The sequence below is a fragment of the Triticum dicoccoides genome, chromosome 7A (assembly GCF_002162155.2).
Source record: "Triticum dicoccoides isolate Atlit2015 ecotype Zavitan chromosome 7A, WEW_v2.0, whole genome shotgun sequence".
In the NCBI taxonomy this organism is placed as follows: Eukaryota; Viridiplantae; Streptophyta; class Magnoliopsida; order Poales; family Poaceae; genus Triticum; species Triticum dicoccoides.
The window spans coordinates 144,521,894-144,532,076 of NC_041392.1; positions in this window are offsets into that span (position 1 = coordinate 144,521,894).

Genomic DNA, 10,183 nt, shown 5'->3' on the forward strand with positions numbered 1-10,183 from the left:
CTCCTTCCTGGTTACAACTCTCTCTCTCTCTCTCTCTCTCTCTCTCTCTCTCTCTCGACGTGGATCTGACACACAATGTGGCATGGCATTTTGGCATGCAATGTTTCGCATGGTGCCATGCACGTACTCCACGATCAGGACGGCCCAAGCTCCACATGGTCTCCGATAATTGGCGCCACGTACCGAGACGATAAGCTCGATGGGTCTAGCTAGTTTTGGATTGCTCTCATGGCAAGCGTACTTGATAGTATTATTGTTCCTAGCCGGGCTGGCCGGGCTCGCCAACTTGCACCCCCCACTCCGGCCGGGCCGGCGGGATCACGAACGCATGCCGAGGAGCGATACACGGGCCACGATACGATAAGGCCCTTCACGTGTGGACCGATCAAAAGGTGTCCCGTCGCGTCGCGTCGCCAAAGTCGTTTTATAAGCCCGGACGCCATTGCAGAGCTACGTGATTAGCTAGCTGGCTTGCCTTTTGCTGTGCCATGGCCATGATGCCTTTTATTGCATGCCATGGTGAGATCCAAAAACTGCCATATTTGTCAATAATGTTGGACGGGAATCTTGGCACGCATTGACCAGGATTCTCCTCTATCGGGGACGGCGAGTTGGAATATTCTGACTGGAAACGACAGAGCGCAAGGGCGCGCAATACTAGGAGATTCTATTGGTTGCTTGGTGGCGCATGCATGGGCCGTGTCAGCAGCTCACATGCGCGCAGTGCGTGCTTAACCAACCTGAGCATGGACAGGGATTCGGTGACTTCGGCATGCATGCAGCCGGGCTGACAGCTGTGCGCGTGCTTCCTTCGTACGGCATGTATGCAAGCGCCGGCGGTGTGTCGTCTAATAATCGTGCCTATATCCGTCTTTATTATTGGAAGTTCCAACTGTTTATCAGATAACAATAGCTAAAAAAACTGTTCATCAGGTACCAATACCTATATGTTAGGTGACTGAATTTGTGATTTGAACAGCTCAATTTTATGGGAGGAGAAACGATTGGAGGAGGAAGAAAGCTAGAGGAGAAGAAAGAAGGAGGACCGTTCGATATTAATCTAATGGTCCCAAATTAATGGCCAAGATTGCTTTTTTTTGGCGAATAATTTCGGAGGAAAAGTTAAGCTCTAGCATGTACCCCTCCATCCGGCACTTATTTTGGGACGGAGGGAAGAGAATAGCTAGATCAACAGGAAGATAAGATCAATAAAAAAATCATTCATTTACACACAAAAAATGTCAGGGAGATAAACAAAAACTACAATTCTCAATAAATCACCTAATGGTACATTTGGTACTTGATAGGGCACCAAGTCCTAGCTCAAGGCGAACCAATCTGTGGTTGGATGGCTAGCACGACAGTGGTATCACTAGCCTTCCAGGGTTCAAATCATTGTGCTCGCATTATTCCTGATTTTATTTCAGGATTTCCAGCAATGCGTGTTCGGTGGGAGAAGACGTTCTCGTCGACTACGAGACGTCTGTGATGACTTCGTTAATCTCAAGATGATATGCTGGCTCGTTCTCTCAGGGATGCTCATAGGGGTAGGGTCTATGTACGTGTATTCATAAGGATGAGTGTACACGTATTTATGATGGCATGCATCTATACCGTGTTCTAAAAAAAAATCCCAGCTCAAGGTATCCGCCACGGAAGTGCTAGTGACCGCCTGACTGGGACTGTTGCCCAACCCTTTTTTCTAGCTGGCACTTCTATCCTGCATTTCGTATCTGGTGCATATACGCCAAAAATATGGCGCTCCTATAATGCGCTCCCTGCGTCAAAATGACCGAGAAATGCACAGGACGCTCACCTAGGCCGGCCTACTCGCCGGCTGCAGCACATCACTTCGTTGCGTACTGTTTTTTCTGTAGCAACAAACCACTCTAGCCTCTCAGAGCACCCACGCGATTTTTTCAATTACTTAAAGTAAAAAAATCTGATATTCTAAAAAAATAAAGATATCTATATCTATACCAATATAAAAATAATCAAATTGGTAGATCCAAACCATCCCGACCGTCAAATCATGTTATCTAGCGGTTCAAAACGCTCCAATGTTGAGCACCAAACACGTTTAACGCTCTAATTACCTATCACTGCCATTGGTTATAAACACGTTTTGACTGAACGCTATCCCTTGAAATCTGCCATGTAATTAATATGATACCATTTCCGTGAAAAAGTAATTGATATCTCACCAAATACCATTGTGCAACAGATATATCCTACCTAATACAGTATAACGTGCAACTAATATTCTACCTAATATAAACGTGCATTGCAAGTACATTATTACTAGTTATGCAAAAAAATTGGAAATGCATTTTTTAAAAAACTTGACATTTTTTAATACCTGAGTTTTTTTATCGAAAAGTCAAACATTTTCAGAAATTGCAAAACAAAAAGAAAATCGAAAGTTTTTCCGATATGTGAACATTTTTTGAAAACATGAATATTGTTTTTGAAAACTCAAATATTTTTTGAAAACACAACATTTTCTACAAAAAGACAAACATTTTATGGAAATGCCAACATATTTTAAGTATCTGATTTTAAAAAAGAAAAACAAACATGAAAAGAAAAAACGGAATAAAACTGGTGAAGAAAAAAAGGAAAGAGAAAACAAAAACTAGACTAGGACCTTCTAGAAGATTTGCAAAGCCAGGAAAACATGAAAAAAGAATTAGCAAAACGGGCCGACCCAAAATAAATTAGCAGTCTTCTTTCCCTACCCAATTCAGTAGCAAATTACCGGGATGAATGGCAAATAGGAATTGCACCAAATATACAAATATAGTCTTGATCATAACGGTGCATATCCACCTCCCCCCCTCCCCCATTTGAACGTTCTCTGGCAACGGGCTGGCCCATCTCAAGGTCTATTGTGTTTCGGTTTGCACGAGCTACAAACGGTTTTGTAAAGTTTCTAGAAGCTTCCATCTGGATATTAGAAAGCTTCTGATCCAATTTTCTTTGTCATTTTCCTTGTTTTCTACTCAGGTTTCACCCATTTTGATTTTTATTTCAGTTTTAGATTTTTTTCAGTTTCAAATTTCAAGAATTGTTTCAGGTTTTGTGAACTTTTTAAATGTTTGTGAACATATTTTTGAAATCCATGGACATTCTTTCAGATTCTGAACTCCTTTTAAAATTTCTGAACTTTATTCAAAGTTCACGATATGTTTTTCAAATTCCATGAAGTTCCTTCAAATTCATGAACTTTTTCTGACAGTGAACTTAAAAAATCAAATTTGTGAATTTTATTTAAATTTTCGAATTTTGTTGTAGCTGCAAACATTCCTTCAAAATTTGTGAACCTTTTTTTGAATTTGTGAACATTTTTTGTTTTCATCAGGGTTTTGAAAGTTAACAAGGAAAAATAAGTTGGTGTTTCGTGTGAGCGGATGAGCAAAAAAAACCCAGCTAATAGCTAGGCCGAGCAAGCGAACAGCGGAGCTTACTAGGTTGCGACCCTCCCACTAGAACAAGGAAAGCTTATCAGGAGAAGGCAATGATCGGAGGCCGCGCACGCGAGCCAACGAAGCAAACAGTGGACATGAGCCATCTCACAATGGGGTGCAAAGAACACGATCATTGCGGGATGAGAGCAGGGTTATCTTGCTCATTGGACCATTTTATATCGTTGGCCATGACGATAGATGTCATGATGACCATGGTCAGAGAGACGCAGGAAGTGATTCATCGTGCGCCGATTGAGACTCTCATATTAAGGTCACCACCAAGAAGCCAAGGCCTAGTAATATTGAGTGTGTGGGTCTTGGAGCTCGGCGAACATTTTTATAAATTGTATAAGAAATGTTGTGTACTGGCATGAAGGAAATAAATAGAAAATAAATAAACCGTAAAGGGAAAAAATTGAAACCAGTGAGAGGAAAAACTAAGAACAAAAAAATCAAACGAAGCATAAAAAGACAGAGAAAAGGGAATTTATGGAAAGAAAAATAAATCGCAATCGTATTGGACACAACCCACGCGCAGAGAGACGCGAGGGTAGCCCATATTTCGATCAAGGTACTCCCTCTGTCTGGAAAAGTTTATCCCTCAAATGGATGTATCTAGTATTAAGTTAGTACTAGATATATCCATTTGGAAGACAAGTTGGGACAAGCTTTTTCGGACGGAGGGAGTAACAAACAGGGAATTTAAGGACAATCCTATTTCACTCTCATGGCGTCACATAGTGGGCAAACGCACAGGGCCCATATGTCCTCGGCCGCTAATCATCCTTTTTCACTTGTTGTGTTGTTTTCCTTTTGTCTCCTTTTCCGCTCCCTTATTTAAAATTTTCTTTTCCTGTTTTGACCTTTTTCTTGATTTATGTTTTGTATTTTAAACTTGAAAATTTTCAACATTAACTAACCAACGACGGGTACCCCTTGCGGGAGCCCCTTAGGGTCTTTTTTATGGACTGAGAGCACGTCACTTCTTGCGCTCTCAACCGACGCCATGTGTCACGTGTTGGGCTCTCCTTCGAAAAGGGAAAAAAATTTGTTCTTCCATGAATGGCACAAATTTGCTTCTTGTGGAGACACACGCTTACTTATATGAACTGTGCCTCTAGAAAAAAAAAACATGTTCTTTCCAGGAGAGACATAAATTTGCTTCTTGTGGAGGCACGGATATGCTTCCTTGAGAGGCACAGCCGTTCCTCTCGGAATGTAAAAATAAAAATAAAACATGTTTTAGACTATGACTTTTTATTGGTTTTTAGTGGAAAAATCCATCAAAACCTATTAACATTGGATCTAATTTCGAACATCCCGACGCGAGAAATCCAATGATGAAAATGGTTCAGGATTTGTACACACGGTTTAAGAGATAAAACGTTTTTGAATGAACGTATGGAAAATGGGAAAACCCACTAGCCAAGGATGTGAGTGTGACCTTTAGGGTACCCCTAGTGATTTCGCATATACCTAGATCTGTATAAACATTTTAAGGGAAGCTTCTATATATCGCTTGTAGCGATCTAGAGTATTAATGCAAGTACAGTGGGCCGGCCCAAGTAGTGCTAGCTTTGTTTTTTTCTGTTTTTGTTTTTGTTTAACCCCAAATAATATTACAAAAATATATCATATGTTTTAAAGTTTAATTTATTTAAACCTTCATCACGAATTGAAAATATATTAACGGGATGGGTAAAAAATGTTCATGCAACTATTAGAAAAGGCTCATTGTTTTTTATATAGCTTACCATTCAAGTCGAATGGTAACTATAAGATAATATTCATAGAATTAAAATTAAAAAATTAAAATAATTCACATGCATTTAAAAAAGACGTTCGTGACATTTCTTACAACAATTATACAATAAAAATGTTTGTGTAGATATTAAAAGATATTTTGTACCGTTCCCCGAAAATGTGACACTTATCTAAAGCAAAAACCTACCACTTACCCCACGCGCCACTCTTCTCCGTGGCTACGACATTCGTTTTTTCAATCCTCCGGTTTTTTCAATAGCTTTTTTATTTTGGTTGTTTCTTTCCTTTTATTCATTACATCACTTTAGTTTTTCAAATCCATGAATTATTTTATACCCGTGAACATTTTTGAATCACTGAAGTTTCCCAAAATTAGCAATTTTTTCCAATTTCCTGAACCTTTTTGAAAATCACAAACATTTTTCAAATTCCTGAAATTTTTTCAAATTGGCAAAAAATTTAAACATGCGGGAACAATTCCAAAATTCATGGTAATATTTTGGAATTTAGCTTTTTTTCAACATTTCATGACCATTTTATGAAATCCGAGGACTTTTTGCAAATACATTAACTAAATTCAAGAGCATTTTTTTAAATGCATCAACATTGTAGGAATCAGCAAAAACTATTGGAATCGACTAATCCCTAGGGTCCATATTAATCGACGGTGCTTTAGTACAACTTTGATTGGAGGGGTGACATTTTGAAGAAAAAAATGAAGATCACACACATTTTTTATTTCAAGACATTTTTATAAATTTGATTTTTTTTGAAAATATTAACATTTTCCAATCTGGGAATATTTTTTAAAATTCGAAATATTTCAAGATATGCAAACTTTATTTTTGAAATTAGAATTTATTTTTAAAATTCGCGACATTTTATGCAATTTGTGACCATTTTTAAATATGTGATCGTTTTTTAAAATTGGTGAATTTGTTTTCAAATTGGGGAGAGAATTTCAAATCCTGAACATTTTTTGAAGAATTAATTATTATTTTCTAAATTCGCTATTTTTTGTTTTGAATTTTTTTTATAGCTTGAACATGTTTTAAAGAGGCAACGAACAAAAAAGGAAGGAAAAAACAAGGGAACCACACCCCACAATGGGCCGGTGACCCGGCCCAAAGTGCATGCGGGAGTGTGTGTTTGCATTGCTAGCAGCACGTAGTTCAGAGTTTCCCTTGCGAAGGTCATTCCTCATCTCCTTAGGTGGCGACAAGTGAGCTAACTGCATGTGTCATTTGTCGCAAACTAGAAGTTTTTCTTATTTTTCGTAAGTTTGCTTATTTAAAACGTTTTGTCACTGAAATTGTAAGTCCAAATACTGAACCGTTTATCGTAGAATTTATGGCGTCGAGATGTTCAAAACTAAATCCCACGTTAATAAGTTCTAGGAAACATTTTTCACGACGAACCAAAAACCAAAAAAAGTGAAAAAAAAGTACAAAAAAACAACAAGCATAGGTTATGCTTCTTCCCGAAGTAAGGTTGTGCTCTTCGTAGAACCACAAGCTCTATTTCCCGTTTTCCACACATGTTATGCCTTTTTCTAACGGAAGCACAGGTTGTGCTTCTTGTAGAAGCAAATATATGCTTCACGCGGAAGTAGATTTGTGCTCTTACGAGAAACACAACTAACTTCTCGCGGCAGAATTTTTTTTTAAAGAAGCACAGTAAAAGAAATAAAAAAGTTTTTTTCCTCCAAAATCTAGGAAAAACCAGGTAATCAAACAAAATAAAACATTTAAAATCTGAAAACGCGTACACCAAATAAAGAAATAACTCTAGAACGAACATCCAACACAAGACACATGACGGAGGCTAGACGCACCACTTGACGCTCTCCTAGGTCAAAAATGTGACCCTCGCGGGAGCCAGCAAAAGGTAACCATTGGTCAGTTGCTCGCCATATGTAGTGCCTAAAGCGGGTAATAGGGGTAGAACGCCCACAACATTTTCAAACAGGCCTGGTCAGCTGTGGTCTATATACAATTGCTTTTCCTTTTTTCCTACAATTTTGATAACGGTATATATAAATTACAGTTACATTAATAATAAAAGGTAAGGATATACATGTGTTATAATTGTTCTCCACACACGCAAAGAATATAAAATTAATGTACTTTTCGAAATGTTCAAGTATTTTACATAAAATTTTCATTGTGTTTAAAAAAAGTTCACGTTATTAAGAAAAGCCATCACATATTTTCAAAAAAAATCATGTAATGGAAAAACACTGTGTTATTAAAAAAGTCTTGCAAATTTGAAAAGTTTTGACTCATTAGAAATGTTTGTGTAAGTTTTTATAAACTGCAAATATATTTGAAAGTCCAAATATAATTTTAAATGTGTTAAAATTAATATTATTTCTAAAATATCGATTGAAATAAAACTTTTTTTATTCAATTTGAAAAATATTTTTGCAATTATAGACAGTGTTCATGTAGTTTAATATATTTCAGTAACTTTAATAATTCACGTCTTTTCCAATGTTTGCATAATTTAGAAAATATTTGTTTATTTATCTACAAATACATTTTTGAAAATAACCTAAATCTGAAAAGGTAAATAAAACAAGAAGAAGAAAAGGAAAATAGAAATAGAAATAGAAAAAAGAAAAAGGAAATAAAAAATTCTTTGGGGAGGCAGTGGCTAGAAACTAGAAATGAAAGAAAAGGAGAGCCAAAGCAAAGGAAAAAAAACTAATTGACCCAGGCTCATGTACAATACGGCAATACCCAGACTATATAGCGATATATAGAATTTGGGCCACCACACAGCTTGTAGTTGTAGTGTGGGTTGTTGAAATTAATTGTGGTCGAACTACTTGACTATAAATTGAGCCAGAACTAATATTGTCCTTTTTTTGAAATAACCACATATATTCCATTATACAAACACATTAGATAGAGTGCATATGTGGTCACCACACGAGACATGCATAGGTGTCTTACATTTTGGCACCAAGGATTTTGCACGCAGTAAAACTAGAATTTCACTCATGGAGAATCTCGTCCCTCGCTGAATCGTGGTCCGCCATTGTCCTCCGCCACCACGAACACAATGCCGAAGAAAAAGGAGAACCACCGCTTACCCAGATCTAGGGGAGGACCTTCGCATACAATGATGCTCGTTGAGCTGTTGAACTAGACCGTCGCAAGCGACAAGACCGAGGCTTTGTGGCACATCGACCGAGGTTCTTCTCCATGAACACTAGATCCTGGCTCCATCAACTTCATTTGATGTGATCGAGGAAGAGGGACATCGTCGTCTGCCGCCATCCATGGAAACCATTGGAAGACATCAAACACAACTACAGCTATATGACAACAACACCTTGTAGACAGTGAGCGTCTACCACTAGACACAAGTCTTACCAATCCAAAGACCAAGCTGCATGCTCCCTAGTGCTGCCAATTAGAGCACCATCAAGATGGGGGAGACATAGGTGATACATATCCAATGTATTTATAATTTTTGATTGTTCCATACTATTATAGTATCAATATTGGATGTTTTTATATGCAATTATATATCGATTTTTAGGACTAACCTATTAACCTAGTGCCCAGTGCCAGTTGTTGTTTTTGGCTTTTCAAGAAATCGGTACCAAACGGATTCCAAACGCTACGAAACTTTTTGACGATTTTTTTGGACCAGAAGGGACTCTAAAAGCTTCGGGAGAAGACCCCTCGTGGCACCTCTCGACCCAATTCCACTTCTATAAATTGCCAAATATTCCCAATACATCAGAGAGCCACTCGAAATTCTTTTTTCGCCGCCGCAAGCCTCTGTTCCTTCGAGATCCCATCTGAAGGCCTTCTCCGGTACTTTTGTCGGAGGGGGAATCGACCACGAAGGGCATCTACATCAACATTGCTGCCCTTCCGATGATGTGTGGGTAGTTTACCACAGACCTACGGGTCCATAGCTAGTAGCTAGATGGCTTCTTCTCTATCTTTGATCTTCAATACAATGTTCTCCTCGATATTCTTGGAGTTCTATTCGATGTAATCTTTTTTTGCGGTGTGTTTATTGGGATCCGATGAATTGTGGGTTTATGATAAGATTATTCATGAGAAATATTCGAGTCTTTGTGAATTCTTTTATGCATGATTGTTATAGCTTTGTATTTCTGTCTGATCTATCTATTTGGTTTGGCCAACTAGATTGATTTATCTTGCAATGTGAGAGGTGCTTTGTGATGGGTTCGATCTTGCGGTGCTCAATCCCAGTGACAGGAAGGGACGTGACACGTATTTGTATCATTGCCATTAAGGATAAAAAGATGGGGTTTATTCATATTGATTGGGTTTACTTTGTCTACATCATGCCATCTTACTTAGGGCTTTACTCTGTTTTTATTAACTTAATACCCTAGATGCATGCTCGATAGCAGTAGATGGGTGGAGTAATAGTAGTAGATGCAGGCAGAAGTCGGTCTACTTGTCTCGGATGTGATGCCTATATACATGACCATTGCCTTGCATATCGTCATAACTATGCGCTTTTCTATCAATTGCTCAACAGTAATTTATTTACCCACCGTATACTTTTGTTCAAGAGAGAAGCCTCTAGTGAAAACTATGGCCCCCGATGCTACTTTTATCATATATAAAATCCAAAAATACCTTGCTGCAATTTATTTACCATTATTTTATTTTGTGTTTTAATCTATCTATCTATCGCTACGAGATTGTATCCTTGCAATTAACCACCGAGGGGATTGACAACCCCCTTGTTTGCGTTGGGTGCAAGTATTTGCTTTTGTGTGTGAAGGTGTTGCTAACGAGATTATGTGTGGTTCTCCTACTGGATTGATACCCTTGGTTCTTAACTGAGAGAAATACTTATCTCTACTGTACTTCTTCATCCTCTCCTCTTCGAGGAAATCCCAACGCAACTCACAAGTAGCAATAGGCAACTCCCACCATTGATGCAACGCCTTT